This window comes from Camelus bactrianus, chromosome 29 (assembly GCF_048773025.1).
Source record: "Camelus bactrianus isolate YW-2024 breed Bactrian camel chromosome 29, ASM4877302v1, whole genome shotgun sequence".
NCBI lineage: Eukaryota > Metazoa > Chordata > Mammalia > Artiodactyla > Camelidae > Camelus > Camelus bactrianus.
Window position 1 is genome coordinate 27,160,160 of NC_133567.1, and position 13,171 is coordinate 27,173,330.

A 13,171-nucleotide genomic window follows, 5' to 3' on the forward strand; every position below is an offset into this window, starting at 1 on the left:
CAATATTAAAAATAATTTGACCAGGGAGCTAGAAAATTATGACAAAATTATTGTAGCACTTCATCATCTGTAACTTTTGGCAAGTGTGTTTCTCCACAAAAATGCAGAATTCTTGACTTCTTTGCATCATCTGATAGTCATGTCCTACCTGGGAGATGGAAATATAGCCAAGGGCAAACCAAGGGTCATCAGTGGAGAAATATTAAAAAAGTACCATTTAATCCAGGGCATAAGCAAATATTTAAATAATATCAAACTCATAAATGGGAGTCTAATGGAAAAGCACCAAGAGCTCAGTGGGGGAGGTGCTAAAATAATCATGAATGAGACACAAACATAAAAAAACTGGCAACAGCAAATCAGGAAGTAATAGGATGTGAGGACATAACAGAAGTCAGTTTGACTACCTCAGCCTAGAGAATCTTGATAGATTTGAAATTCTACTTATGTCATGGAATTGCTCAAGGATACCAATCGCTATCCAATATTTACTAAAGTTTTCGAAAGAATTTTTTTCTGAAGCTTGAAAGAGAACAATGCATGTTAAGAAGCATATGGCTCTGTTGGATGAGACCATGTGTGGTTATTCTGTAATTAAAATACAGATCATGGTGCAGGAACAAATTATTAAATGGTTAATTCTGTGATCTAGATTTCTGCTTGTGGAGCAGTATGCTGATCTGGTCTTGGCGATGGTCTTTTCCCTGAGAGCACCCTAGTATTAAAGTAGGAGCGTGGAAATTCACTGGACTAAGGATTAGCACCTCCATCAGTGGAGAATCAACCACAAGGGGGCCGATTAGAATGATGCCATTCTGTGCCTTGTCACAGCTGCTCGAACAGTCACTCTGACCTCTTATAGCCCAGGTTCATCACCCAAAGGGGAACATTACATTTATAATGAGACTTCTAGAAGCTGAAAGAAGACAACTTCTATTTAATCTAAGAATACACTCAACTAGCATTCAAGAAGGGACCCGGATAATTTGGTAAGCACTGTACCTGGATGCCTTTTTAAGAATTATCCTTAATTGGAGAGAATGGAAATCCTTTGATAAATCACAAAGATTATTTCTTCATTAAGATTATAAACATTTAAGATTTCTGTTTTCAGTCTGTCTTTGGAAGCAATGAAAATTCTAGATCTACAAATTTAACCAAGAAGTAATAATTGGATAACCCTCACCTCATTTACACTAGATATGCCATTATATGAGGCAGCTTGCCTCCATCATTAGCAAAACCAGGCTGGAACAATTTTTCCTGGCTCTTGGACTCTCGAATGTTACTTTACATAAATGAATCTTGAGTTTGATAAGATCTTATGTTAGACGAGATGACTTTAGAATCTTTGTTCATACAGTTTGTCATTTTTGACCAACTGTTAAAACTTAGCTTTAAGAGTCATTTTATTACTTGGTTAAGTATTTAATTATCTGATGATTTTTATTCCAATTTCACTTCCCTATTTATCTATCTATCTATCTATCTATCTATCTATCTATCTATCTATATGTATGTATATATCTATCAGTCTGTTTCTAGCCTTCCCTTTCTCCTTTCCCTCTCTCCCTCCCTCCTCTGCTCCCTTTCTATTTCTCTGCTTTCTTCCTGTGAGTTTGCATCATGCCTCCCACTTTCTATTTGTTCTTTCTTTCTTCTTTTTCCAACACTTCAAGACTTTTCTCTCATTTATTCCCTACTATTGGCCTCTCATCTCTGCTTAAGAAACAAAACAAAACAAAAGCACTAAAGTACTATTTTTTCTACAATGTATTGTATTTAGTCAATAATAATTTTAGATTGATGGCTTTTAAGGATGGGTAGAAATTTTCCATTTCTCTATATGTCAAAACATAAGTAGTAAATTTAGTTGCAAGTAGATCTACCCATAGGAATGATGGTAGTGACAATGACAATGACAATGATGGTGGCAGTGGTGATTATGGTGATGATAATGCTGGTTTAGTGATATTAACCAGGGAGGTAACTTAGGAGCATCCTGGGCAAACACTAATAAGTTTCTGTAGACCTTCATTTTTTAAATTACAAAATTACTGCCATTGTCATTCTGCAAAATTCTATTTGAGTTAGTTGCACTCTATTAACAAGTCCTTAGTTTTTTTGAAAAAAAAATGAAAAGAACTGGAAAGATATTTGTATGAAGGAGTTGTTTTGAAGCATTTCAGTGATAAATCTAGTTATTGAGTTGAGTGCTCAGAGTTCTGTATGCACATAAAATTGACAATCCAGATGCAAATGCTAGGACCACGCAGCTGCTCACGTGCTCATGGGAGAAATTGTGCATGTATCTATGTATGTGGTGTGTGTGTGTGTGTGTGTGTGTGTGTGTGTGTGTATCTATATCTATATATATGTGTATATGTATATATAAAATCTCAAACAGAAATTAGAAAGATAAGCCACAAAGTTCAAGTTCAGAGTTCCTGGAATTCAAATCCAGGTTATACCACTCACTTAACCTGTGACCTCAAGGATGTGACACATTCTGATTTGCTGGTTATCACAGTTGTTATTTTGTAAAGGGTATACTGATGAAATCTAAAACAACAACAACAAAAAACCCACAAAGAGACTGCTGTCTTTTATCTGTGAAACTAATTTAAATGTTTGTTAAAATTTTCTGAGTTACTTTTGAATATAAAATATACTTATAAAATTATAAAGATAAAAGAAAAATACTACAAAATACCACAACTAAAAATAAGATGCTATACTTCAACTAAAAAGTAAATAACTCTGAAATTTAAAAAAGTAATAATTAATAGCAAAAAAATAAGTGGATATAAGGAAGAAAGACAAAAAGTTATAGAAAGAACAAACTCTCTGATACAATATTGGTAGGGAATAACATTTTGAAAGGAGAATACGTCAATAGCTATTCAGGTTAAAATGTTCATAGTCTTTGATTCTGCAATTCCATTGTAAAAAATTTACCTTACAGAAACATATGCATATAGATAAACACACTAACATGAAACTATTTTAACTGCAGCATTGTTAAAATAGCAAAAATTGAAATAAAATACATCTTCATACACTGACATGGAATGGTATCCATGGTAACTTTGTTAAAATGTACAGTGTATATGCATACTTACTGTGTAATTGTATTTTTTAATTGCATATATAAAATTCAAATCCAGTATTTCTAAATACAAATGTATGCCTGAAAGAATAAATTACAGAGGTAAAATAACCACATAGCTGGAAAGTGGTCCAGAATCAAAACTAGAGCTGATGCCTGTGACCCAAGGCCCTTACACTCTATTTTTCACTGCACAGTGTCTCTCACCCCCACCGCTGGGCCTTCGCCCATGTTCCCTCTGCTGGGGACAGCCCTAGTCTTCCTTTCTCTTAGCCATGGTCTAGCTGTGAGATTTATAACTTCTTTAATAGTTTCTTCTCCTTTCATTTATTCACTTTACAATGATTCTTATTGTGATTATTTTTAATTTACCAACCCTGCCCTTATTTAAGGAAACTGATTACCTCTGAAAAACTTTCAAAATATTTGTTGTCTACTCAGGTAATGAGAGAAAAGTGAGGGAAGCAGATTAGCAAATAAAAGAAATGCAGCCGTCATAATTGTTTCTGTCTTTACTTGAACAGCCTTTTAAAAATTAACTCCTTTACTGACCACTGTGAAAGGACTTATCAGGAGTGCAGCTGATGGTGGGATTCAACACTGGACTGAAGTTCAAGTTACTGTGTAATTCCTGGGTTTGGCTAAAGCATACATTATCTAGGAACAGCCAGTAAATGGCATCGTAGTGCCTGCTTGACTGAGAAATAGCAACTAGACTATGACAGCAGGTGTGTTTTCAAACCTGGAGAAGAGCTGGCGAGAGCATAACCAGTGCCCTACAGCTCCTTGCAGTTTCCTCCCAATCAATAAGATGTATCAGATTGCACTGATGCCATTGCATCCTTACACACTTATTAAGAACTCTGAGAAATGTGAAGGAGGTAGCAATCCTGAAACACGTACCTGTGGAAATAAAGAGAAACATGAAATCAACACGAAGCAATCATACACAGAAAAGAATGTTTTATGAGTAAGTGGAACAAACATTCAAGCTGGTGAGGGTGCAGGCATCCGGGGAGGCCTGGTTGTTTCTTCTTGCAGCTGTCCATGTGGGCCAGGTCATGGTGTCCCTGTAAACCTCCAACAAAACAAACACTATTCTCTGTTTTGCAACTTGCGATCTCAACATAAGTGCTGAAGTGCTGACATCCTGAAAGGTCAGAGCCCCCAAGAACAGGCTCTCTTGTATGTTTCATGCTAAAGGCAACATTGTTTCCCAAAAGGTGCAGAGCTGGCAAGGCTAAGCCTGGAAAGCGGGGCACAGCGGTGAAAATTAAAGGAGCAGATCCAATATAGAGTCAGTTTGTTTTCCTCTATTACAAGGTGATGGATCAGTTGCTAAAAGGGAGTGGACAGAGGCAGTAAGCAAGCCTGGAATTTACAGACATAATACTTACATCATTTGGCTGTTTGTGATGATTAAATGAGGGGGAAAAAAACCTGTGCAGATTCTACTCAAATAATAAGCAATGCATACATGGTATTTATGATTTCTCTATCACTAATTGCACTGCTGCAGGAATTGAGGCTTGGGGAGGCTGAAATTATGTACTAAGCCTGCCAGTGGCCTGGCTGTGACTTAGGGGTGTGTTTGCTCTATCTGGATCCAATGATGTTTCCTGCAAACAGAAAGGCAGATGTGAAAAGAAATGATGAGTCTCGCAGGAAGTCAGTGGGGTGACAGTGAAATGAAGTGAGGAAAGCAGAAATAAAGTTGACTAAGTAAAAGAGGGGAATCTGGAGACAAACTCTGAACGTCAGGTAGGGGTCACTCTGCGTTCCAAGCCATAGGACAAATGGGGTCTTAGTACTTAGAGCAGTGGCTGTCAATTTTTTCTTTTTTAGCATGAAATGAACCACCTCTCTAAGGAAATCTTTACCAGAAACATAAACACTGAATACAGTTAAGAGTTGAATGTTTGTGTATGAAGAGGACAGAGTTCTTTCTGCTGCTACTCAGTTAGTGAACCGTCCTTACACGCAAGTGAGCAAACTGAGTAACACACTAGGTTAGTCACGTGACTCGGGATAAGACCCACTTTTTTCCTGACTCCTGAGCCAGTGCTCCTTGTGATTGGCAAGGGCTCTTCTAAGAAAAATCTCAGTTCTTGGGCTGGGAGGGAGAAGAGGAGGATAAGTAGTGTGAATAAAATGGCATGCCCAAAGTCTCCTGTGGACACTCTGCATTTTGTGTAAGGAGTGGAGGTGGTGGTGGGGTTGTTGAATAACAAGGCTGACCTCTCATCATTCAATGAGTATTATCGTCCGAATATCAATTTGAAGCTATGCTATTTGCAAAAGTCCTAAAATGAGGCAGCCCGCCTCTGCTTAAAAGTCCCAGTAATAAGAAGCATGCTTTCATTGTAACTTTTTTGTAGGTTGCAGTAGTAACTTTCCTGAAATACATAATCTCTTCTCTTTTCCAGTGGTAGAACATAGCAGTTAAACATTTGAGCTTTGTGATCAAAATGCCAGCTTGGTAGCACACTAGCTGTATAATCTTATGCAAGAGAGTTAACTTCCCAAGACCTCAATTTCTCTTTTTTAAAATGAGAAAAGTAATGGTGCCTGTTTCATCTGGTATCATGAGGTTTAAATGCGGTAATGCGTATATCATCTTTGACACTGCCTGGCAACACATTCAATGAACCTGATTATTGAATTGTCACTACTGTGTTCCAGCATCCTTTGCTCCATGTAAGGAACAGAGGAACTGAAAGGAAGGACCTGGACTGACTCAGGCTTGAGTCAATTATGTTGTGACCTGGGTCTTTGCTGAATCACCATACTTTGTAATTTTCATCAACGGACACTCTGTTAGTCAGGGGTGATGTTATCACTAGTTTTTGATGTATCTTGATCATTTAATATTTAGGAGTAAAGCACAAAATTATCAAAAAAGTGTCACACTGCTTGAAAAAGAACCCAGAAGAATCATCCACTTCATGTTTGTTGAAGTTACGACAGGATAATATATTGTAACATACCTAGCACAGAGATTGGTAAATGACAAACTCGCAGCATAATTATTAGAGAAGCAATACTGACGCTTGAAGGCACTGATTCTGGAGTCAGAAAATATGGTTCACTTTCTAGCCTCACTACTGACTAGCTGTGCAACTCTGGCTAAGTTTCCCAAACTCTCTGAGAAGCAGTCCCCTCATCTGTAAAGGAGTCAGTCATAGGGCTATTCCAGTGCCTGGAGAAAGGTAGGTGCTTTAAAATGCTGGCTATAAATGATAGCAATAAAAGGAGGAAAAATGTATTTCACATGGAAGCACCATTTAAAGAGAGAGAAGAAAAGACCTGGGGAGAACATAGCTTTATGAACTAGCTCTCTTTTAAGCTGTTTATTTAGCCTGTTATTAAAGGCCAAATGCTTAGATGGTGAATAAGTGGAAAAAAAAAAAAAAAAGAAACATAAGTTCCCTGAGTTCCTGGAAATACATGAAGCCAAATAATCACTAATTATAAATTGTATGCTGCTCTTCCAGGTATATAACTCTCAGCTGGAGCTTATATCATCATCTGATACAGAGGAAATCAAAACAATGTGACTGAATTCATCCTTTTGGGCATCATGAAGAATCCAGAGCTGAGGAAAACACTCTGCTGTGTTTCTAATCACGTATGTGTCCACTGTCTTGGGAAACCTCCTCACTGTGGTAACCATGGTCACAGATCAGAGTCTGAGGTCACCTGTGTATTTTTTCCTTACCTCCTTGTCCCTTCTGGATGCCACCTTCTCTTCTGGCATTGCCCCCGAGATGACTGTGGACTCCCCCCTCTGAGAGTGCTGCCATCGCCCTCAAAGGCCGCATGGCTCAGCTCTTTGTGGGGCACTTATTTGGTGGAGCGGGGTCATCCTTCTCACTGTGACGGCCTATGGCCGCTATGTGGCCACCTGTGAGCCCCTGGGCTGCATGACTGTCATGAGGCCTTAGCAGTGCTGACTGTTTCTGGGAGGGGCCTGGCGGGGGGGATTTTTCCACGCCCTTGTACAGCGTCGCTTCATGTATCAGATACTCTTTTGTGGCCCCAACATCACTGACCACTTTATGTGTGATTTGTTTCCACTGTTGAAACTTGCCTGCATGGACTCCCACATCCTGGGCCTCTTGGTCAGCCTCAACAGTGGGGTGATGTGTGTAGCCATCTTCCTTATCCTCATCACCTCTATGTGGTCGTTCCCTGCTCCCTGAAGTCCTGCGGCTCTGAAGTTTGGCGTAAAGCTCTCTCCACCTGTGGTTCCCACCTCGTTGTGGTCCTCATGTTCTTCGTGCCATGCATTTTCTTGTATGTGAGGCCTGTGGCCACCTACCCCATAGACAAGGCAATGGTTGTGTCCAGTTCCATCATCACACCCATGTTAAATCCCTTGATCTGCACCTTGAGGAATGCAGAGGTGAAAAATGCCATGAGAAAACTGGGTGAAACAAGGAAATCCTTTGTTTGGCAAGTGATTGTATGCTGAGCACATCATGTGTTTCCCATAAGGAGAAGTTGTTCTTTAAGAAAAGAGTAAAAAGAAAAACTCTATTCTTCACCAACAGCCAGAGTGATCTCTTGAAAATATAAATCTGCTTTATGATTTCGGGTATTCACAGTGGAAGGATTATGGTGCTCTACTGCTTCATATCCTTCCGTGGCTCCCCGTTGCATCTAGAACCTCCTTGCCTTGTCCCAGAATCTGCTGGTGAATCTCTCTGCTACCTCTAACTCTCCAACCACATCTTGAGTGCCTCCCCTGTCCCTCACCAGGCACCAGACATGCTGGGTTTTTTTTCATCAGCCCTTAGAGCTGATAAAGCCTTTTCTCACCCTAGTGCTGTTGCTTCTCTCTCTCTGAAAACAAGCCCTCATCTACTCAAGTGGTTGCTTGTCTCCAGCTTCTAGTCCTAGATAAAGAGATTGGCATTCAGACAGCCTCCCCCCATGAGTCAAGTCAAGATTCTTCTTCTACCATTATTCCCTATGTCTACATCTTCTTTATCTTCTTAGTAACAATGACCAAAATTATTTGTGTATAATTATCATTTGGCTCTTTTTACTTTCCACCTCTCTCTAGATTGGACATCTGCAAAAGAAGAAATTTTATTTATGCATGGCATTTGTTAGGTTTTCAATAAATGTCTGTTGAACGGTTATAGAATGCAAGAGCCAAACAATCCAATTCAAATAGCCAAATTCAAATGGTTATGGGGAAAAAAGAAGGCAATCAATAAAAATAAAATAAAATAATAAAAAAAAGCAGAATGTGGCCATGAGAACAGAGTCTTGGAAATGGAGGGCTATGATTGTTTCATGGAAGGTACTTCATATTGGATAGTCAGAGAAAGATTGTTAGCAGGTAACATTTCAGCTGACTTTGAATGCTGTTGAGGTTTTCTTAGGAAAAGTTTTGAAATATATTAATCAATAAGCTTAATACTGATGAGCACCAATAATTGAAAAAAAAATGAAAAGGAAACAGTCACCTGAGAATCAGTGGGATGAAAATTCTAGAGAGAGAAGACTCTAATTCAAGAAATGCCATGGCATTTCCAAGGAAATATAAAATAGCAGAATGGTTGGGACATAATGATCCAGGCAGAGAGCGGCAAGGAACAAGATCAGAAATGTACACAGGGCCCGGATCCTGTAATACTGGTATTTCTAGCCCTCCCTGAGCCCCCAAGGAGCATGGAGGTTGTTGTCTCTTAAAAATGACCCAAAGCCAAAAATGCTTTAGGAACACAGAGTAACTCTAACTCTTATGCTATAGAGGGTATGGGAAACATGATGTGAAAAGCTTTTATAGTTGGCTTTTAATTGCCCTTTCACTTTCACTCATAGAAGAAACTTCACAATTCCATTTAAAAATGCTTCAAAGTAAAGATTCTTTTTAACCCTAAATTTATTTCTTTTCCACATATAAACAAAGACTAAATCCATATTAGCATAATCACTTGAGTCTTTAGAAAACTCTTAGGGTGATCTTTACTTTATTATAATTATGTAATGAAAATATAAAGAAGAACCTTGGAATGAAGTCCTTGACTTTATATTTGTTTAATATGTGAAGTAATAAGTTGGTAAAGATTAATCAATGAAATAAAGTAATGCAAGCTTAGTGCTATATTTTTATTGTATTGTTAAGTGCTTTTATGGCTATGCCATCCTGTAATTAAGGGTCACCTGCCCATTTGCTCACATCATTTTTAAAGATGACTAAAATTTGTTGTCATATAACAGGTTACCTCTATTTCTCATTGAATACATTTTAGCAGGTAAGGTCTGGAAATTTTCTTTAATAAACTCTGCTTTCTGATACAACCTTTGATTTACTGATTTTTGTTACCAAGGCTTTCTGTTACTAAAATTATACTATTTTAAAAAATCATTTTCGAGATGCCAAAATGGGATTTGATAAAACATAGTCTGAAAAACACAGCAAACTGAAAGTAAAATGAAATTCTTTAACTTGATGAAAGGATATGTTTCAAAAAACTGAAGGAAACATCACAGTTAATTATAAAAGAAATTCATTAAATTCAGGGATAAGACAGGGCCACTTTGGTAACTGCTGTTGTTGTATGTTTTTTAAAGTAAAGTTTCTCATGCAGAGTTCTCAACTTCATATACCTACAAAGGCCAGAAAAATAAAACAAATGAGTAAAGCCAAACTGTGCAAAGATAACTTAAGACTTTTATTTCTTCAGAGGGAGTAAACCCTACCTGGCAAGGGCCTACTACAGCTCAGCTCCTGTCTTGCCTTTGGGGGAGTATGTGCCCAAGTTTGTTGCACACTCAGATTTTCAAGAGAAATAGGCATCCATACTTTATATGAATTTAAATGATTTGAATATGTTGATAACTAATTATGTTTGTAACACTTTATGCTAATCAACAGTTTTTGGATCAAACTAATTTACAAATCTGGTGAATTCAGTCCACAGACTGTCACTTCAATAACTCTGTGTCAACCAACAAAATACCAGTAAAAAGAAATAGAATAATCAAAATGGAAATTGAAACAACCAAATTCATTATTGACTGAGTTTCTCATTAACTTAGAAAAACCAAGGCAGTCAGTTGACAAATTTCAATGTTTATTAGAAGAGTTTAGTTAAAAATCAGCATGATATTACTTTCACATATAAACAGTTATAAACTAAGTCTCCTTCACAATTAGACTATAAAGAACATAAATGTATAGTGTTTATGAAGAACACAATGCATCTTCACAAAAGACATACAACTGAACAAAATGAGTTATAGAAATCATGATGGGAAGATACCATATTTTAAGATTGCTGATTTTCTCAATTAATTATTAAAGTGAGTGAAATCCCAGTCAAAATCTCAGGAAGATCATGTTCATGGAAATAGAAAATGATTCTAAACTTAACATGGTTGAATATATGTATGAAAAAGTAAAAGATTTTTGGTGGGGATAGGAAGAATTTAGAGCAAATATATCATAAACCTGTAGAGATTTTAAAAATAGAGTATATCCACAAAATAGACAGCTATGTTAATAGAACAGAGTACTGAGCCCAGAAATTCAACAATACATACCATACTTAGTAATTTATATATGGTGAGGATGGGAGTTTTAATCAGTCCAAATCCATTGGATTAAGATAAGTGATTATCAATTTGAAAAAATAATTAGAACTTATTTTACAAAGTCACTAGAAAAACATTTCTGATGGAATTTTATGTGTAGGATACATTAAAAGCAAAGAAAGAAAGGATGCAGAATAAGCCAAAAATATTTTTAAAAATCCAGTTACAATGCGAGTAGAGGCACTGGAGACGAAGGAAGTAGAAGTGATAATTTTTCTTCTTTTTTAAAAGGAAAGTGTAACAGTTTTCATTTCTGTAACCAATGATTATCTTTTTAAATAAGATGAAACAAATGATACATAGATTTGTTTTATTTTATTTGTGTATATATTTTAAGAAAATAGTACTTAAAAATTCTGAACACAACAGAGTATTTGGACTTTACTACTAATGTCCGGACAAAATATGTGAAACAATCACTTACTATATGGGACAGCAGTCAGTATAACCCTGGGATCCCCCAGGGAAAGGAAACACTAGGGCATCTGCAGCCTTCTGCTAGAGCACGTTGTGCATCACGGTGTAGAAAGGGAGAAGCCCAGCAGAGCATCACACTTCTCTGTGATGAGGATACAGAGATCAGAGTTCAGGGTGGCTGAAGAGACTGCAGTCTGTGAAGCAGAGTGCTGGAGCAGAAGGAGCTGTGCAGAGGGAAAAATCGAGAAGTCTGCAAAGGGTCCAGGGCAATCTAAGTCAGTTGCTTGATGCTAAGAGTACGACGTTGTGTCTGTGTGGAGTGAAACTCCACAAACTAAGAATAGAAATTAAAAAAGAAAATCCTCACTAACTCTACTTACTCCTTGCAATTTGAGCCTCTGCTCACACAGTCACTCGGGGCAGGCTGACAAAACTATCATTTTATAACTGAATAGATGGCAACTTTAGTTGTCACTGCAGAACAGGAGAGAAACTGGAGATTTAAGGGCATTTTCTCTCATGCATCAGCCCCAAAGAGGCACTCATCCTACACTCAACATTTCTTGGGCCTCAAATTCTAAGATACAGCTCAAACAGATACAGAGGCCGGGCATGTACATTCCAAAATAGTCGCACTGAACTGAAAGCAAGTTGGGAAACGTAGTGGAGCAAGTGGAACATTTCCTGTGAATTACTGTCTCTGGCATAACATGTCAGTGAACTGCTAAATGTGTATCTTTCTTATTCCCAGTCTTGAACTCTTTCAAACTAATTCTTCTGAGCAGTTTAATTTCAGAACATCACCTTAGCTCTTTGATAAAGATGATCCCTGCTTTTTAACATTTTAAAGTCTCTCAAAGCTTTTAAATATCTTAGTTTATTTAAACAGTATCAATTGTGTGTATTGTGCTGGCACAAATACACATACTAGTGATAGAGATAAAGTAACTTGTTCAAGACAAATTGCCAAGCCTAGTTCCAAACGCAGTCTGTCTCTAGGCTTGTAAATTCCTTTACAGAAACTCCCTGTGGACAAAAAATGTAAAATCAATGAAAGAAGTGCACAGATTAATTAAATTTAATATAATGTGATACATATAGTGACAAAGGAATTTATAAGCATTAAAGGAGGATAAACAAAGCCTTTGGCCAAGCCTTTTGGGTCAGCAGAAAGCTTCCTGGGAGAGGTGACACTGAAATTGGGTATGAAAATACGAGCAAGACATTTCCAAGCCAGATGAAGTCTAAGACATTCCAGGCGATGGGCTCAACATGAAGCAGTGTGCTATACGCACTGGTAAGGGTCAGATAAAGTAAATTATACAAAACACCGTGAAAAGCTCCTGGCCCACAATGAGCGTTTGGGGTAAACTGATCATGCTGTAAATACATTTATTAGGTTCCCCTATACCTTTGCAGTCCCTTCCCATTCTGACCCTGGGCATCCTTGTGACTTACTTATTCATGGTAGACATAACAGAAGGCCAGTTCCGAGCCTGTGTCCCGAGAGGCCTTGGGCACTTCCATTTGCTGTAGAAACCTCTGCTATGAGAACAAGCCCAGATTAACCAGCTGGGTGACAGCTCACCAGGAAGAGAGTGCCACTGTCCCAAACAAGATCATATTAGGTCAGACTAATATGGCCAGCAGAACCTAAAATACGGGAAAGATCCCAGCTAAGATCATAGGTAAGAACTGAAGTCTGATTTAGATTATGTCTTGGTTACTTAAGAACGAATCACACTTGAATGTCATCATTATAGGACAAGATTCAAGGCTTTAAAAACAGAAGTGTTAGATATAAAGTTAGGAAAACTGGGAGTGTTGATCTGAAGGAAGTGTGAACAAAATATATGGTATTGAGAGTTTTGATGAATGTCCTTTTGTGTCTTTTCCTGCTACCATTTTTTTCAGCTTTAAAAAAGCATTTTATTTTAATAAAGAATAAAAGAGATCAATAAACATCTATAATGGGTAAAAAATAAATATTCACTTAGCATATTAAAGATGTGCACTTAACATGGATTTGAGCTA

General features: G+C 37.6%; 1 pseudogene; it reads left to right on the forward strand.

Moving 5' to 3' along the window:
• The first annotated feature begins 5,705 nt into the window (after positions 1-5,705).
• Positions 5,706-9,424, forward strand: LOC123612865 (olfactory receptor 4C6-like; annotated as a pseudogene).
• The last annotated feature ends 3,747 nt before the right edge of the window (positions 9,425-13,171 follow it).